The sequence below is a fragment of the Topomyia yanbarensis genome, chromosome 3 (assembly GCF_030247195.1).
Source record: "Topomyia yanbarensis strain Yona2022 chromosome 3, ASM3024719v1, whole genome shotgun sequence".
NCBI classification, from domain to species: Eukaryota; Metazoa; Arthropoda; class Insecta; order Diptera; family Culicidae; genus Topomyia; species Topomyia yanbarensis.
In genome coordinates, this window is record NC_080672.1 from 315,496,693 (window position 1) to 315,511,710 (window position 15,018).

Genomic DNA, 15,018 nt, shown 5'->3' on the forward strand with positions numbered 1-15,018 from the left:
ATGAGGATAAGTAATCTTTTCACAGTAATTTATTTAAAATTTAACAATTTTGATCGATTTTTCGTAAACTTCGCGAAAATCTTAATAGTTAACATTACTATTTTAATAATTCAAATTGTTAGTCTTGAAAAGTTGTATAATTTGTTCTTTGACATGATATACTTATCTTGTCTTGTTTTCATGTGTTTGGGTTATTGAACTTGGATATTTTCATCTCATATTCACTAATACTAGCTCTTATTGAAAAAGTATGGTACTTATTGTACCTTTTCTTATTTTTGTTCGAAAGCCAGGAAAATTTTGCAGAGAAAAATGTATTAATACCTTTCAGTTAAGTGAATTTAGTATTCTTTTAGAAGTTAATTAGTTTAAAGTTAGTGATATTATTTGCATTTTCGTTATTTTCTTAAAATAGTAAATAATAAACTTCACCATTATTATGATGGAATTAATGCATCTCAGCAAGTTCTACAATTCTTCCTTTGACTCCATTCAATTACCTCTTTTAGTTTAGAAGCAAAATCATTTTTATCTTCTCGTTTCATATGCAAAAACAACGATTTCGAGCCCACTGCATTTGTGATGAGGCCATGCTGTGTTAACTATTAAATTGCAGCGAAATGAAAAACGATAGGGATAGAGTGTCAAATAACAAGTTGTAGAGAATATTAAGGGGCACCAAATGAACAATAGTGACGATAAATTTAGTTGATTAGCAATTTAAATAATTACAAAAATCACCAAAAAACGCAAATTTTGAGTTATTTTACTATTAAAAAGTCATGTAATACACTTAACTAAAAGATATCTGTACATACATCGAAAGAAAATTTTCTCAATTTTCCAATGAAGCTCTGATAATAGCAATTTAAAGCATATTTTTTAAATTAGAGTCTTTTAAGAACTTGCAAGTCAATTACAGGAAAAGTTTTGAAGTCAAATTACAAGGAAACGAGAAGAGATAGGAATATTATGTTGAAGAACAAATTATGAATCGTCCTCGAACTCAACTTTTGGATAATAGATATTGATATAATCATAATTCATTATTTTGAGAAAATTAACAAAAACCTCATCAAAAACACTAACTTTTAACTACTTTACAACTGAAAGGTAATTAAATGTAATTATCTGAAAGATATGAGAAAATTATTCAATAGAAAATTTTCTCACCTTTCCAATGGCACTAAAATATTTAAAATACGAGGTATACTTTTTGAGTTAGAGGTGTTATAAGATAAACAAGTTTTTTACACAAAAAGTTCAATAACTCTGTAACGGTTGAGATTTGATGGTATGTGTAGAACGATTTTTTGCTCCAAATATGACAGTAAATCACCCCTCGAGAGATTCTTACTCATGAACCAAACACCCGGTATAATATATATTAATATAAATGTTCTATACTAATTTTATTTATTTCGATCGTTTTATTCGTTTTATTCATTTCGATTAAGCGCCTACTTTATTCAATAGCATACTTTGAGATTTCATTCGTTGCAAATAATTCAAAACACTTATCCACATGAATCGCAGAGATGCCTGGGACTTTTCAATATTTAAATTTCGGAACTTTATTTTGATGACACCTTACAATTAAAAGTCTCATATATCCCCTTAGAATTTTTTTTTCCCTGATATCAACAGGTTTTTTTTATTTCCCTGATATCAACAGTATTAAAGAAAAATAACATGGACTGTTGTGTAACATTTATGTTTGGGTCCTGCGTTATGGTCCATATACATGAAGAGTGCGCACGTTTAATTGTTTATTACTCGATTAAAATTATGGTGGAAATAGATTCAAGGACCAAACTATAATATGCCATATTATTTTCCCCCAATTCTTTGGTGCATGAGAAATCATATTCTCGATTTTTGGGAATATCGGAAAAAATAAGCTCTACACAATATTATGAAATAGTTTTGTTGAATACCCCTTTTAATTCACTCAATGAAAAACGCTTTTAATCGACCTAATAGTGTGATGAGACATTTCTTATAACTTTAGAACTCCCTCTTTGGATGTTATATCGATCAAATAAGCATGGGACAACATCATTGCTAGAAATTTCGAAAATCAAACCAAATCAAAGGTAAAGCGAAGAAAAAGCCATTTAACATATGCGGACAATTAATGTATTACTAAAGCTTTATGAATAAAATATTGAAGTTCTGATTTACATATCCTTTATAGCGTTTATTTAAATTTTCATGGCGTTCTAGAACTGAAATTGCAATGCTTGATAACACGCTACCTCAACGCGATTATTTCGATATCTCGATTCTCGCAGTGAGCAAAATATTTCGGATACCGTTGGACTCACAATAACAAGCAGGCATAGTAATTCTCACTCACTCACGCGAGAGACAGCTTATTCGATGTTCAACTTTTTCGGGATAAGATGAGTCGCAAAATTCTCCGTCTCCACAAATAGCGCGGAAATATTTTTTTTTCCGATAAAATTTGTCAGATTTTTTCCTTCTCAAAGGAGTAGGTGATAAAATTTTATTTCCGTGGAAATCAATAAAAGTGCCAAAATATGCACTTTATTTCAACGAAAACCGCCAGAGAAGTACGTTAGACTTGTTTTGTCGTGTTTTGAAATAGTACCAGCAAGGCAGCGAGCGCAAAAAGGATACCATGATAAACTCATTCGCTCGTTCTCCGGCGGTTTTATTTATCCGGAGAAATTATGCGTTGTATTTATCCGGAGAAGTTGTGTGAGTGTCAATAACTTTTCGTGTGAAAATGTGAGTTTTTATTGTCGGAGTGGTAAATTATCCGGATTCATTCACTCATATGAGTGATACATGCAATGCCTGTTAACTAGTGATTGAAGGATTTGGATTTGCATCATTTATACTGATCCTGATGCAAAAAAAAAAACAAATTACAGAGCTCTCAATACTCGTTTTTTTAGGGGAAGTCCGTCATCATTACTGAGCGCACTGAAAAATTTAAGTGCGTTTTTGGGGGACGGGCATGGCGTATCTGGTAAATCGATTGGCTTGTACGCAACTCTCCTGGGTTCGATTCCCAACCCCACACATTGGATTACAGATAATAACTGCGTTTTCTCGAAACCGGAAATATAACTAGAACAAATAATTTTGTATCATTCTGAAATTTTCACAGTGTATTCAAAATGGCTTCCTCCAGTAACGTACGCAGGATTTTTTTATGTCCTTTTCAGCGATTTTCTATTAAAAGGTGTGCCATTTAACAGAAAATATCTGAACAATCCTACGTACGTCGCTTTCTATCGTTCTAAGGAATCGAAAAAACTTTTGTTTTGGTTATAGATCAAATGTTACGGTAAATAGATTTCTGGCTATGGACGCTTTCCAAAAGAATTCGCCTGTGGGAAAATAATGTCCAACCGCAATCTTGTGCTGAAAACACTTGACAATTTTATTTTTTGTAAATCCGAACTTGTATTATGTATCCCATTTCTCGGGATCTCGATTCATTTTTACATTGCGTCAAGTAAAATTTCTTAACATGTCTATTTTTCGTGCGTTACAGTGATGTGGTGTGGTACCCCTTAATAAAATTTTGCAGTCTTGGTTAGATAGAATAATGAAAATTTCCAATATCTGTAGATTCGTACATATATAAACCCTTGAGAGAATGACCTCCAAGCAGTGACAGATGCAGGGGGAGGGTCCCGAGGCTCCCGAAAATTTTCAACTCAAAATTTCTAACCACTTCCGATTTTTTTTTCTGGATTCGCCCCTGCCAAGAAGATTGAAAAAAATGAGTTTTTGCTTATATCAATAGATAAATCGAATAATATACCATAACAATCTTCCATATCATTTAATGCTCTAACAAACAATATTAGCAGAAAAACGGGTTTTAACCATTTCTGTGAAACGTTAAAATAAAAAATCCCAACCAAAGTACATATTTTTTTTTAGAAAACTGCGGAAAAAAGTTACGGAAAATCAAATCTTTGTTATTTCATTGATCATTGATCAACCAGAATTACGAACTGCACTTTTCCCGCCAATAAGATATTACGATAATGAAATAATTATTGTCTCCGCCATTTTGTGAAGTTTTTCAACGAAAATTTTTATTTTAGCTTTTCAAATGAGTTTACAAATATATGTACATACATTTTAAAATAACTACAACTTTTCCATCCCATTGCAAAAATCACGGAAACACGTTTCTGTTTTGTCTCCTAAGACAGTCCACCCCCTTAATTGCACCTATTATCTTAGGACACTTTTTCAACATAAACTACCCAAATAAACGAACGAATGAGAGAAGGTTCGCCATATTTTCGAAGAAACCGTTAAATTAAACTTTTAACAAACTACCAAAAATTTGGTGAAGTTCAATGCAATAGAAGAAATATATCCTCAAAGATAATCCTCGCGTAGACAGTATTTGAAGAAGTTTCCTTTGGACAAGTTTATATTGACATTGTTGCCATTTACTTGTAGTCATTCATTTCGCTCCTCGTTTTCCAAGATATGATCCAGATCGATCTGAGGGTCATAAATTAGAAAATTAGCTGTCAAATGAAAGTTTTCGCACCGACAAGCGGTCAAGGTACATACAGACAACTTGAATCTATTCGTTGGATATTTTTAGTGGTGGTAGATAGAAAAATGAAATACGAAATATGTCCTGATATAATCCTTTTCCATTTTATCGAAATAAAATTCGGCTAGTATGTTAAAACGAATAATTAATATATTAGGCAATAAATAACATGCTATATCTTTTGAAGCATACAAGATAGACACTTGGTGTATTCCGTAAATTTGTTTCGCAAACGAAAGAGCTATAACTTTGCTGGGAACATTATCTCAATATAATCACCAAAAAGAAAATTGATGAAAATACCTCATTTACAGGGGGATCAATCTGTGAATCGAAAAGATGCTATTAACCTAAGATGCTATTAACCTAAACTTAACCGTTTCGACGATAATAGGTGATTGCTTGTTTTTGATCTTATTCCTATATACTGGAAACGGTAATAATCCGTCATCCATATTTGAATGGGAGGCGTCCAAAAGGGGTTAACCCACATTTTTCCCAAAATCGACATTTTTGTATTTTTTGATCGTTCTAAGTAATCCACGTGGACTGTCATTTGAGAAATTTGAAAATAAGTTTTAGATTTTTTTGCTATTAGCAGCCAAAGTTTACCATGGAGGAAACCCCAGTACTAGCTGGCGTCCAAAAGGTGCTAACCCCTCATTGTGTCTTGCGGAAATTCGAGTTTTCTCTTTCGTTTTCCAAGGTTTTGAGAAAAAGTAGTCTATCGTGTCGCAATCAGTACATTTTATGTTGCAGCTCACATATATATCTGAATTCGATATTATACTGTTTTTAGTTGGATTGCATTGTGCGTTGACGTTTCGGCCAAAACAGTGGGCAAGGGCCGCTCACAAACTTGCCATATATGGCTATTTTCTTTCTAATATATATTTCTTGTACAAATATATATTATTGAGAGTATTTTTTCGAAAATTCCAGTGAAAGTGTCATGTCTCTAGATAGAAAGTTGATCGAGCAATAAGGGATTAAGAGAAAAACGGTATATTGTGGTCGGAGAGTTAAAGCTAGAGAGAGTTATTATCTTTCGTTATAGAGTTAAGTTGTCTTCGGAAAAGTTGCTATATGGCACTTAGCGCTTTATTTGGTTGAATTATACTAGTTTGGAATTCAGTCGCTAGGGTGGCGCTGTTATCATTTTTTTAATAAAGCTAGATAGAAATGTGGTGTATTCAAGATAGTTGTGTCATTTTAAACATATCTTCTGAAGATACAAACTTTGTAGGTCCTGTATGTTTCGAGATAGAGAAGGTTTTAGTTAAAACATTTACTTACCCATTATGTTTTATGTTTTATTATGTATGACCTACAAAGTTGGCATTTTCAGAAAATAAATTTATGATTACTTGACATACAACTTTGCTGTAGACACCATCTTTCTATTACGTTTCATTAAAAAGTTGATAATAGCGCCGCCCCTGGCGACTGAGCTCCGAACTGATATGAAATATTCAAGTAAAGCGCTAGATGTCACACCACAACTTTGCCAAAGACACCATAACTCTAAAACGAAAGTTAAGGAAAGGACGTGTGAATTGTGGGTTAGCCCGTCTTGGACGCTAGTTACCCCCCCCCTCCCCCCCCCCATAAAGAAAATGCTCATGAATTAAAAAGTAGTATATGTTATGGTCTTTTTTTTCTACACAACATGAGTCAATGATCAATGCTAGTTTGGAAATGCGAAAATTTTTTACCATTTTCTGTAAAAAATGCAAAATGTAGGTTAGCCCCTTTTGGACGTCAGCTATTCATTTAATATTAAATATCTTTTTGATACTAGCCCGATTTCAACAAACTATAGCTCGTTTGAAAGGTATTCGTATAAGCTATCTAAAGATATATAAGGTGATTACCTATGTTTTCAATTTCGACATTTCCATGATTTCCAATAAAACCTTGAAAAATCCATTTTTTACGCATTCAAACATCTATATCTCAGAAACTACAAATCAGAATCAAAAACAAATTAATAGCGTCCTGTCTTGGTGATAGGGCATTCATTTGAAATTAGTTTGGATAAGATCGGTTCAGCTGTTGCTGAGAAACACGAATGAGAGTTTGTCCGTTACATACACACACAGACATTGTCGCAAATCGTCGATTGGTATATAAGACTTGGCCCTCTGGGCCTCGGAAAAAATCTTGACAGTTTGAGCGAATTCTATACATTTATAAGAAATGTAAAATATAGGGTGCCAAGTAACCAATAAGCTTTATAACGTAGCCTAATATCTGCTTTAGATCTACGCAGAGGGCAGTCTTTGAGAGCCGTTAAGCCATATATTCTGATATAATGCTATACGGAATTTTTTTTTACCAAATTCGTGAATAAAGTGCCATGAATTCTGGAACAATCACGTTTTTGCGTTACGAAAACAGGACCATGAACAAAAATCGTGGATTTAATAATTATGTTCAATTTCCCTTTAGTAACGTCCGCATAACGCTTTCATTAGTGGAAATCTTTGTTTGTTTTGTGAACTTCAGTCACGGTTTCCGTCTAGTTACTGCTAATTCGATTCTTGGTACGCGAACTAGTTCACAACTTTATGAACATTATTCATAAAACCAAATGTTGAAACGTGATTTTTTCATAGATATAGGAACATTAGGTCACAAAATTAAAATATTCTGGCTATTTTTTCGGGAACTATTTCACGAAATTCGGAATTTTATTCATGAATCCATTCAATCCTCGTGAACTAATTCATAATCCCTAATGTATTAGCCACGATCCAATATCCGTGTTCGCGAAATGGTTCACAAAATCATCAAATAATATTCATGTATTCGTGAACTGGTTCATGATTCCTAGTACATGATTTACGATCTACCTAGTATCTATTTGCGCGCTTGTGACATTTAGAAGATATCCCTAATCGTTTACAATTTCATGCAACATGGTAATGAAATTTTTACGTGAACTCTTTCACAAAATTTGGAGTACTATTCGTGGAATCATTTTTGTTCCATGCACTGTTTTCATGAAATAGGGTAAATTGGGGAGCGATGATGCACATTTTTAAAAATCGATCATGCATCAAAGTAAACCATTCAATAATTGATGAAATCATTTTTATCAATTGCGACAAGTTTCTAAAATACTGTGAAATGGTTTTTGTAATGAAAAAAATCATCAAATTTCCATGAACATTTTACAAAAAAAAGGTCATTGAGAGATGCCGCCCCATGGTCACAAACTGAAAAATGGTGAACAAAAGTATTTTTTGGTTCTCATTGATATTTTTGTGATTGTCTTCAGCTGAGTTTCATAAAGTTTGATTACACCTATAAATCGGCTAGCACCTTCACTTATCTTAAGGGGGTACTACCATTTCCAGAAACACTACAAATCAATGCGTTCACAAAAATTAGTACGTGAAACTTTAAAGAATAAACCGAAGTAACTAATACTTAGATACATATCGTCCTTTAAATATATAGATAAATAGACTCATAATCCTATATGTCACTGTGTTAGGTCCGTTAGTTTGTGGATATACCTTATTAAGAACCTATACCTAACGCAAATTATCATTTAATGACATTCCGAGGTGAAAAAAATACATTTTAGCTATGCATCCTCTTCCAGTGAGTGCGGCATCTCACCCGCAATTTTGATGCGGCATCTCTCCCAATTGTAGGGGAGAGAAGCCGCACGACGACATTTTCCTCTGGATGATCGTGCTCATGATCAGAATGCCTTCTAAAAGGTCCCAGCTATTCAACCGATACATGATTTACCAAAAAAAACGAACAATTTAAAAAAAAGAAATTTTAATGTGGTGCTGAAAAATTTTCGGCACTCCGTGATGCAACTGAACGCACAAAATCATTAATAAAATTTTCGTGAGGAATTAAAAAGGATTATTTTACATCTCTAGAGTTATAATTCTTCGAAAGACAAACTCACAATATCATATTACCGTATAAAAGTGACCCCATATACGAGATATAGAGAGTGCGGCATCTCTCCTGACGTGGCAGCTCTCCCGAAATTACTCTACCCAGCTGCTAGCGATCAGTAATAACTACGAGCAGTAGATATAAAAAAACTATTCGAACCTCGAACATTGATATTCATTGCATAAGGTTCATTGTGATGTCCGGACAGAAAACGAAAACTGCACTAAGAACCCCAGATAGTGTGCGTGATATAGTTCACATAACAAGATATCGCGAATGAGACTTTATTGATCCAGTTCATATTGTCACATTATTCCGAGTAAAAAAACCGTTAGTAACCAAAAAATAATAGATAAGGTGAAGAGAATTTACGAATACCATGATAAAACTGCTGATATCATGAACATTAGTTACATTACTACTTGAAAGTAAGCTCTAAAATAAAATATCATGATAACATGAATAGAAAACACGAAAATCGTGACTAAGGTCCTGCAATCATGAACACAAATCACACAACTAGTGACAGAAATATCTAATATCGGGACCATTAACATGAACTGCTCTATTCATGACTAAAATATCACTATAACAGGAATAGAAATTACAAAAATAGCGACTAAGATCCTGAAATCTTGAACGCAAATCACATAACTCGTGGATTTTTTTTTAAATCGTGACTGAAGCATCACGTGAATAGAAATTACGAACATCGCGACTAAAATCTTGAAACCATGAACTTTAATCCCGCTAACGTCATGAGAAATAACAAGCTCTTGAAATCTGGACAAAGTTTGACTGTCGACTGTGTATTCCCAAATCATGAACGGGAATCACAACTAAAACTAAACATGTCCAGCGAACAGCAGCAGTAACCCAACAAAACATTCAAATGGAACGTCATGTAGATATTCGGGGCGAACTGGTTTTTAGAAAACACAAATAAATTCATTAGTACGATGTTTATTATTTATAATTTCAGGAACTTGGTCAGGGTTTTCGTAAACCGTTCAGTTCACGAAATCGTGACCTTTTGTGTATAGATTTATAACCGCATTCTTTCCATGTAGTATTATTCCAGAAAAGGCGAAAATATGCTTTGCGGTACTAATGCTATTATATAGCACAAATGTACAAATGTCAAAATTGAAAGCTTGATATTGGCACTAGTTATGCAATTAGAAAGCTGTCATGCCGGCGCCGGTGGTTGAGTGGTAAGCGTGACCGCCACTCATTCCAGTTGGCCTGGGTTAAATTCCAGCCGAGGTCGTTGAGATTTTTCTGAGGTGAAAAAATCTGTGGTCACGTCTTCCTTCGTAAGAGAAGTAAAGCCGTTGGTCCCCGGTCCATGAAATTGGTGGAACGATATCTAGTCCAGGTAGTTGGAATCACCTCTCTGACGTCGGTAAAGAAGAAGTAAATCCAACTTCTATACTCTTACTAACAAAAACATCCTCCTCCTGTGATACTTGTGGAGTGCGCAGTAGTATATACTGCTAGATATAGTATATCTAGCAAAAGCAATTATCGGACTAACCATTCCTTCCCTTTCCTTCCGCGATCTACGTTCGGGCCTGGCCGGCGCCGGTATTGATCAAAAACACTTTAGGATTACCAGGAGTTGCACATTGAAAGATGTTTCGCTACTCCCTGTGTAACTTCAGCAAGTCCCGATCGATAACGGAGTAGCAGCCAGGGGTGGTCGCACAAGCTCAAGCTCATGCTAGAAAGCTTGAATTGGCTGTCATGTTTCGCAATATGGTTTTGCAACGATTTTTTAAGTATGATGCACAAAAAGGAATATAATATAGATAAAAATAGTGTTTAGAACCTCAATTGATTCCCTTTTAATGCTTATCGGAGTTTCGTTTTTATTTATTTATTTATTTCTTCGTCTTTGGCTAATTCTGCCATACAGACTGTTACTTAAAATTCTTTAACATATACAGTAACAATATATAAAAAAACAGACAATCGAGCAACATGCAAAGGTAACAATACAGTATTCCAAACAAAATTTAATTACAAATTCAGCGCTGTGGGGGCTCCCAAATGTCATACTTTTCGCGAAATTGTCGGAAACAGAGTCCTAATGGCCATATTGATGGAGATAGTGCTATTTTTCTTAGCCTCGCGTCAATTCCTACTTTGAATGAAATGAACGGCATTAATGCCTCGTCCTTCCATTTAGGTACGAGCTTCTTCACAATTGCAGCATTAGTTCCGAGTGATTCTGCGACCAAAGTAACAATATCTCTCTCACTCACAGTGTTCTTGACACGCGTAAAGAATAGGCAGCAAAGATGTGTAGAATTACGTGACTCCAAAGAACCAGCAACCCTAAACCCTTGTTTCAATCGAGTGGACGACATTTGCGGGATTGATTGAGCTAGAGGAACGCGAACCAGCCATTTCGGTAATTGATTCACGAATTACAGCGATTTAGTGTTTCATGTTCGACACTTCTTTGATTATATCAGTACTGTATTTGTCTGTCTCAGTATTCACATCGTCAGCAACAGTAGCCGCAAGAGCAGGGGTAAATGAAGTAGCATCGGTGATCGCCTCGCATCTTGCGAACGCCGTCCATGATCGTCGTACACGGGGTACACATCCACCAGATATTCTTGTACCTGTTGCAGCAGGTGACCTCTGCAGTAGTCAGCACAGCACATTCTGCACGATAATTATCCTGACAAAATCCATCACAAGAAATGGTTATCTCTCCAGGCATGATAGGCAAGGCACATTCGCAGCAAAACATCTTCAATCAGCACGACTTTCTCTTGTTCAATAACGTTCTATTGTTTTCGACTGTATAGAAGCGGTAGTACCGAATGATAGAACAAACGGATAGTTCGTTTAATCGGCCAAAACATGGCTTTTTATCTATAATATCACCAGCAATGTGTATACGATCCGAAAACAGTGCACTATAACTGACAAAAGCAAATGGCAACAAAATACGATATGGAAATCGATCGCGCGACTATTTTCCATGAAAAATCGAAAGCAGTTTTCACACGACATGAATAATATTTTATGAAAATTATCTTTAGTATGTCTCGAACAGAGACACCTTACTTCGATCCTCACGGCAAGTTCGCTGCTTTTGCTACCTAGGCTATATTGCACATGGTCGAATGAAATGAAATATGCCGAATATAAATTTCAAGAGGAGCCTTTATGATGCTTTAGTGCAACGTAAATGCTACAATAGAGTTTCATTGCAACATTAGTATAATTGTATAGCCAATATTGTGCAATTACTTAATGCTTATGGTTACTTGGGGCACGCAGATTCAATATTTCGGCAGTCTTTTAAAATAGAAAGGAAAGGGCGGCAACGAATCGCGTATATCACATTTTCTGTTTAAGGAAATCTTGAATTGATCTTCCGCAAATCTATGTCAAAAACGATTGTTCATTTTATATTATATTTGGCTATAGAAATTACGCAAGGACTGGATATCAAGTGGTATCAAGATGGCCGCAATGGTTTTTTATTATTTTTAAAACTCAATCGAAGCAGAATTTTGATAGCCTTTTGTTGTTGTTTAGAACAATTTTGAATATACCAAATGTTAAAATATAATGTTTTCAATCGATACGAATCTGGTACACAATTATTTTTATTTCACGTCGTAGTCACGCAAAACGACAAAAAAGTAGAAGTTTTTGAATGTATTAAATTCTACATTTGAATGCCTTTTCGTCAAAATATTTTAATAGTATAACTGTTTTAAAAAAACTTACGATGTAGAGCATCTTCGATAAAGTTTCTTTTGATTAAATATATTATTTTTATTTCCTGTTTCTATTTCTATTTAATCGAAAAATAAATTTCGAATTTCACTTTTAGGTATATTTCCCATTCGAACTCGTTTATAGAATGAGTTCTATCAACAACGAGTATATTTAAAAAATGGCAGATCGATCCGAAAATTTAAAGTTAGACATCAAGTTGTTGGGGGGTTCTACCAAATAAAAGTTTATGCACGTATGGGAAATCAGGGCTCAAATTTACAGCAATTGACCAGCTTGAATATTTTCTCTGGTTACTTGAAACTATTCATCGATTTGATCAATTTTCCCATTTGATCAACAATCATCACGGTTAGTTGAAAAAAATTGGATATTACTCTCTTTTTCCCTTTTCATCAACGACTTAGATTTGGATATTACTTCAATAGTGTTTCTTTTGAGATTGTTTTCTAATAATTCAAAAAATCATGGAAGAAAAAGTTATCAAATAATTAGTTACATACACCTTTTGGGTTATTGCCAACTTTTGCATGAATTGGAATAACTGTGCAGCGCGACAAATCAAATAATTACAAGTGATATGTAGGTTTCTATATGATCTTTTCTTACATTTTATCCCATAAATATGGGTTAAATTTATTCGACTAAACGTTGTGAGTCTATAAATAAGGAGATCATAGAGTAATCCATACAGAATCTGAAAAGCTTTATCACATCGTACGTCAACTAACAGTCGTTACGAATTTGTACCCAAACGTTACTAATAACTTTCTCTCGAAGAAATACTGCACAATTTACCCTTTGGAATAAAAATCAGACCATCAAACTGACTTGATTAATACTACATTTTTATAGAATTATATTTATAGCAACAATGAGTATTACCAAATATTTTTTTCTCATTTTTTGTAGGGTAGTCGGTTTCGAGAGCATGAAGTACAAAGTTGCTTTACGCTCGTCCGGACATGCCGCAGACTCAGGTGATTCGCATTTCTCATGCCAAAAGATATCCTGACTCCTGCGGTAGCAGACAAACCCTAGTAGCAATTGAGGTTTTATGGTAGTTTTATAGCCACTCATAAAACTTAGATTGCACTTATAGCATGCTATAAAACTTCAATTGTTACTTGGGAAGGGTTAAGTCGCCGGTAAACTCTAAGCTTGCTGATATGACCCTATTCTACGCTTTTTCTAAGCTTTCTTCCTTCAACTCCTTGCTCTTTCTTGCGTACTATGACTCTTAATATTGAAAAATATACTTCACTTTTCAGTCCCTTGCTATTTAAATGCCGTTACAACAATTATTATATGCGTCAAAATTAGTACCTTTCAAATTTCCGCTTTCCTTGTATACAACTGCTACTTTCAATTCACATGCACTTATGCGCTGCTGTCAAGGTTTTCTTCAGTTTCTAATTTCACAACAATGCAGCAACGTCTTTCCACCTTTCTCCAAATTTTCGGTACCTTAAACTGAAACCAGTCTGACACTCAAACGGCAAACACTTTGTCAGAAACAACTCACTGCACAGCACTACGCAGAACTTTACCCCCAGGATTAATTGCGTTATCAATCTTAATTACGCCAAACTCGAGAGCTATTTCATTCCACTAATTAAAGCGCACTGTTCTCTTCTCTTGAAATAAGAAAAAATGGGTAATGTCAGTATCTGGTCCTGATATTTCAACACTTCTCAGCCAACAGTTGTTTGGCAATATTTAGCGGTACTTTTCAAACACTTCACCGATCAAAATATTTAGATGGCCCACTGGCACCGCACAATTAATGCGAACGGTGAAGAAGAAAAAAATTCGCCTCTCGAACCCTCCCACAGGGATCAGCACCCACGGTGCGCACTTTCTTCGTGCTCCTGGCGAGTACAAACGACGTGCTTCGAGGAACACCACGCGATAAGGGGCGTTCCTAAATCTTTCACCAAACGATGGACAACTTGAACGCACGTGAGAACAGGGTCTTGCTTTTTCGATGTGGATTATTTTTTTTTCTTCTTTTCCCCAGCCCCACTGCACTGATTGAACGTTTCACACAGAAGAACCACTTCGCGACTTGACTCTCGTAAATCAATCACATTCGTCTGGAGTTGAGACGACCTGGGCACCAGCAGCGCTCGCCAGAAATAAATAACGACGAGAAATCAACACAAATTTTCGTTAGCAACACGACGCCCACCTTTCGATGACTTTTCGCACCGGTGAAATTCTTCCAACACCTGAGGTAAAATTATAAGGATTCCGGCCTACTTGGGGCTACTTCTCGAAATCACGTCCAACACGAGCGGCGCGTAAAATACGACTGACTCGTGGAAAACGCGCTTCGTCTCGTACAACAATCGACAGCCGCCTCGCTCGGAAAGGAACATTCCACGAATGGGGGATAAATTAGCCGCCCTAGGAAGGCGGCTTACTCGACGTTTTACTCTCCCGCTCCGAGGACGATCCGGTTGGAGAGATTTCCGCTGTTCTGCTGTTTTGTTGCTAACGTCTTCCCCTATTGTTGTAGTTACAACGGAAAAGCGTTCGAGGAAAATCACAACGTGGATAACTGGGGAAGGCGGTTTGTTTATGCGCAGAACTGGGTGCGCGATGGGGCCGGTTTGTTGTTAGCCGTCGCGAATCGTGCAATATTGGGGAGGGTAAGCAAACAGGTCCTCCGTGTGACGGGTGAGGTTTTGGTTCAGCGTAAGAGCGAGAGGTTCGTCAGGTAGGAGCGTGAATTATTGCTATGTTGTTAGGGTAGAGTTTCC

The 15,018-nt window shown here is 35.6% G+C and overlaps 1 protein-coding gene across 2 annotated transcripts in view; it reads right to left on the reverse strand.

Moving 5' to 3' along the window:
• The window catches only part of LOC131692145 (uncharacterized), a 309,783-nt gene extending 295,232 nt beyond the window's left edge, over positions 1-14,551 (reverse strand). For both annotated transcript variants that reach the window (XM_058979022.1, XM_058979021.1), the window contains exon 1: positions 13,580-14,551. The gene's annotated coding sequence lies outside the window, so the exon portion shown is untranslated. The remainder of the gene's footprint in view (positions 1-13,579) is intronic.
• Between the last annotated feature and the right edge of the window lie 467 nt (positions 14,552-15,018).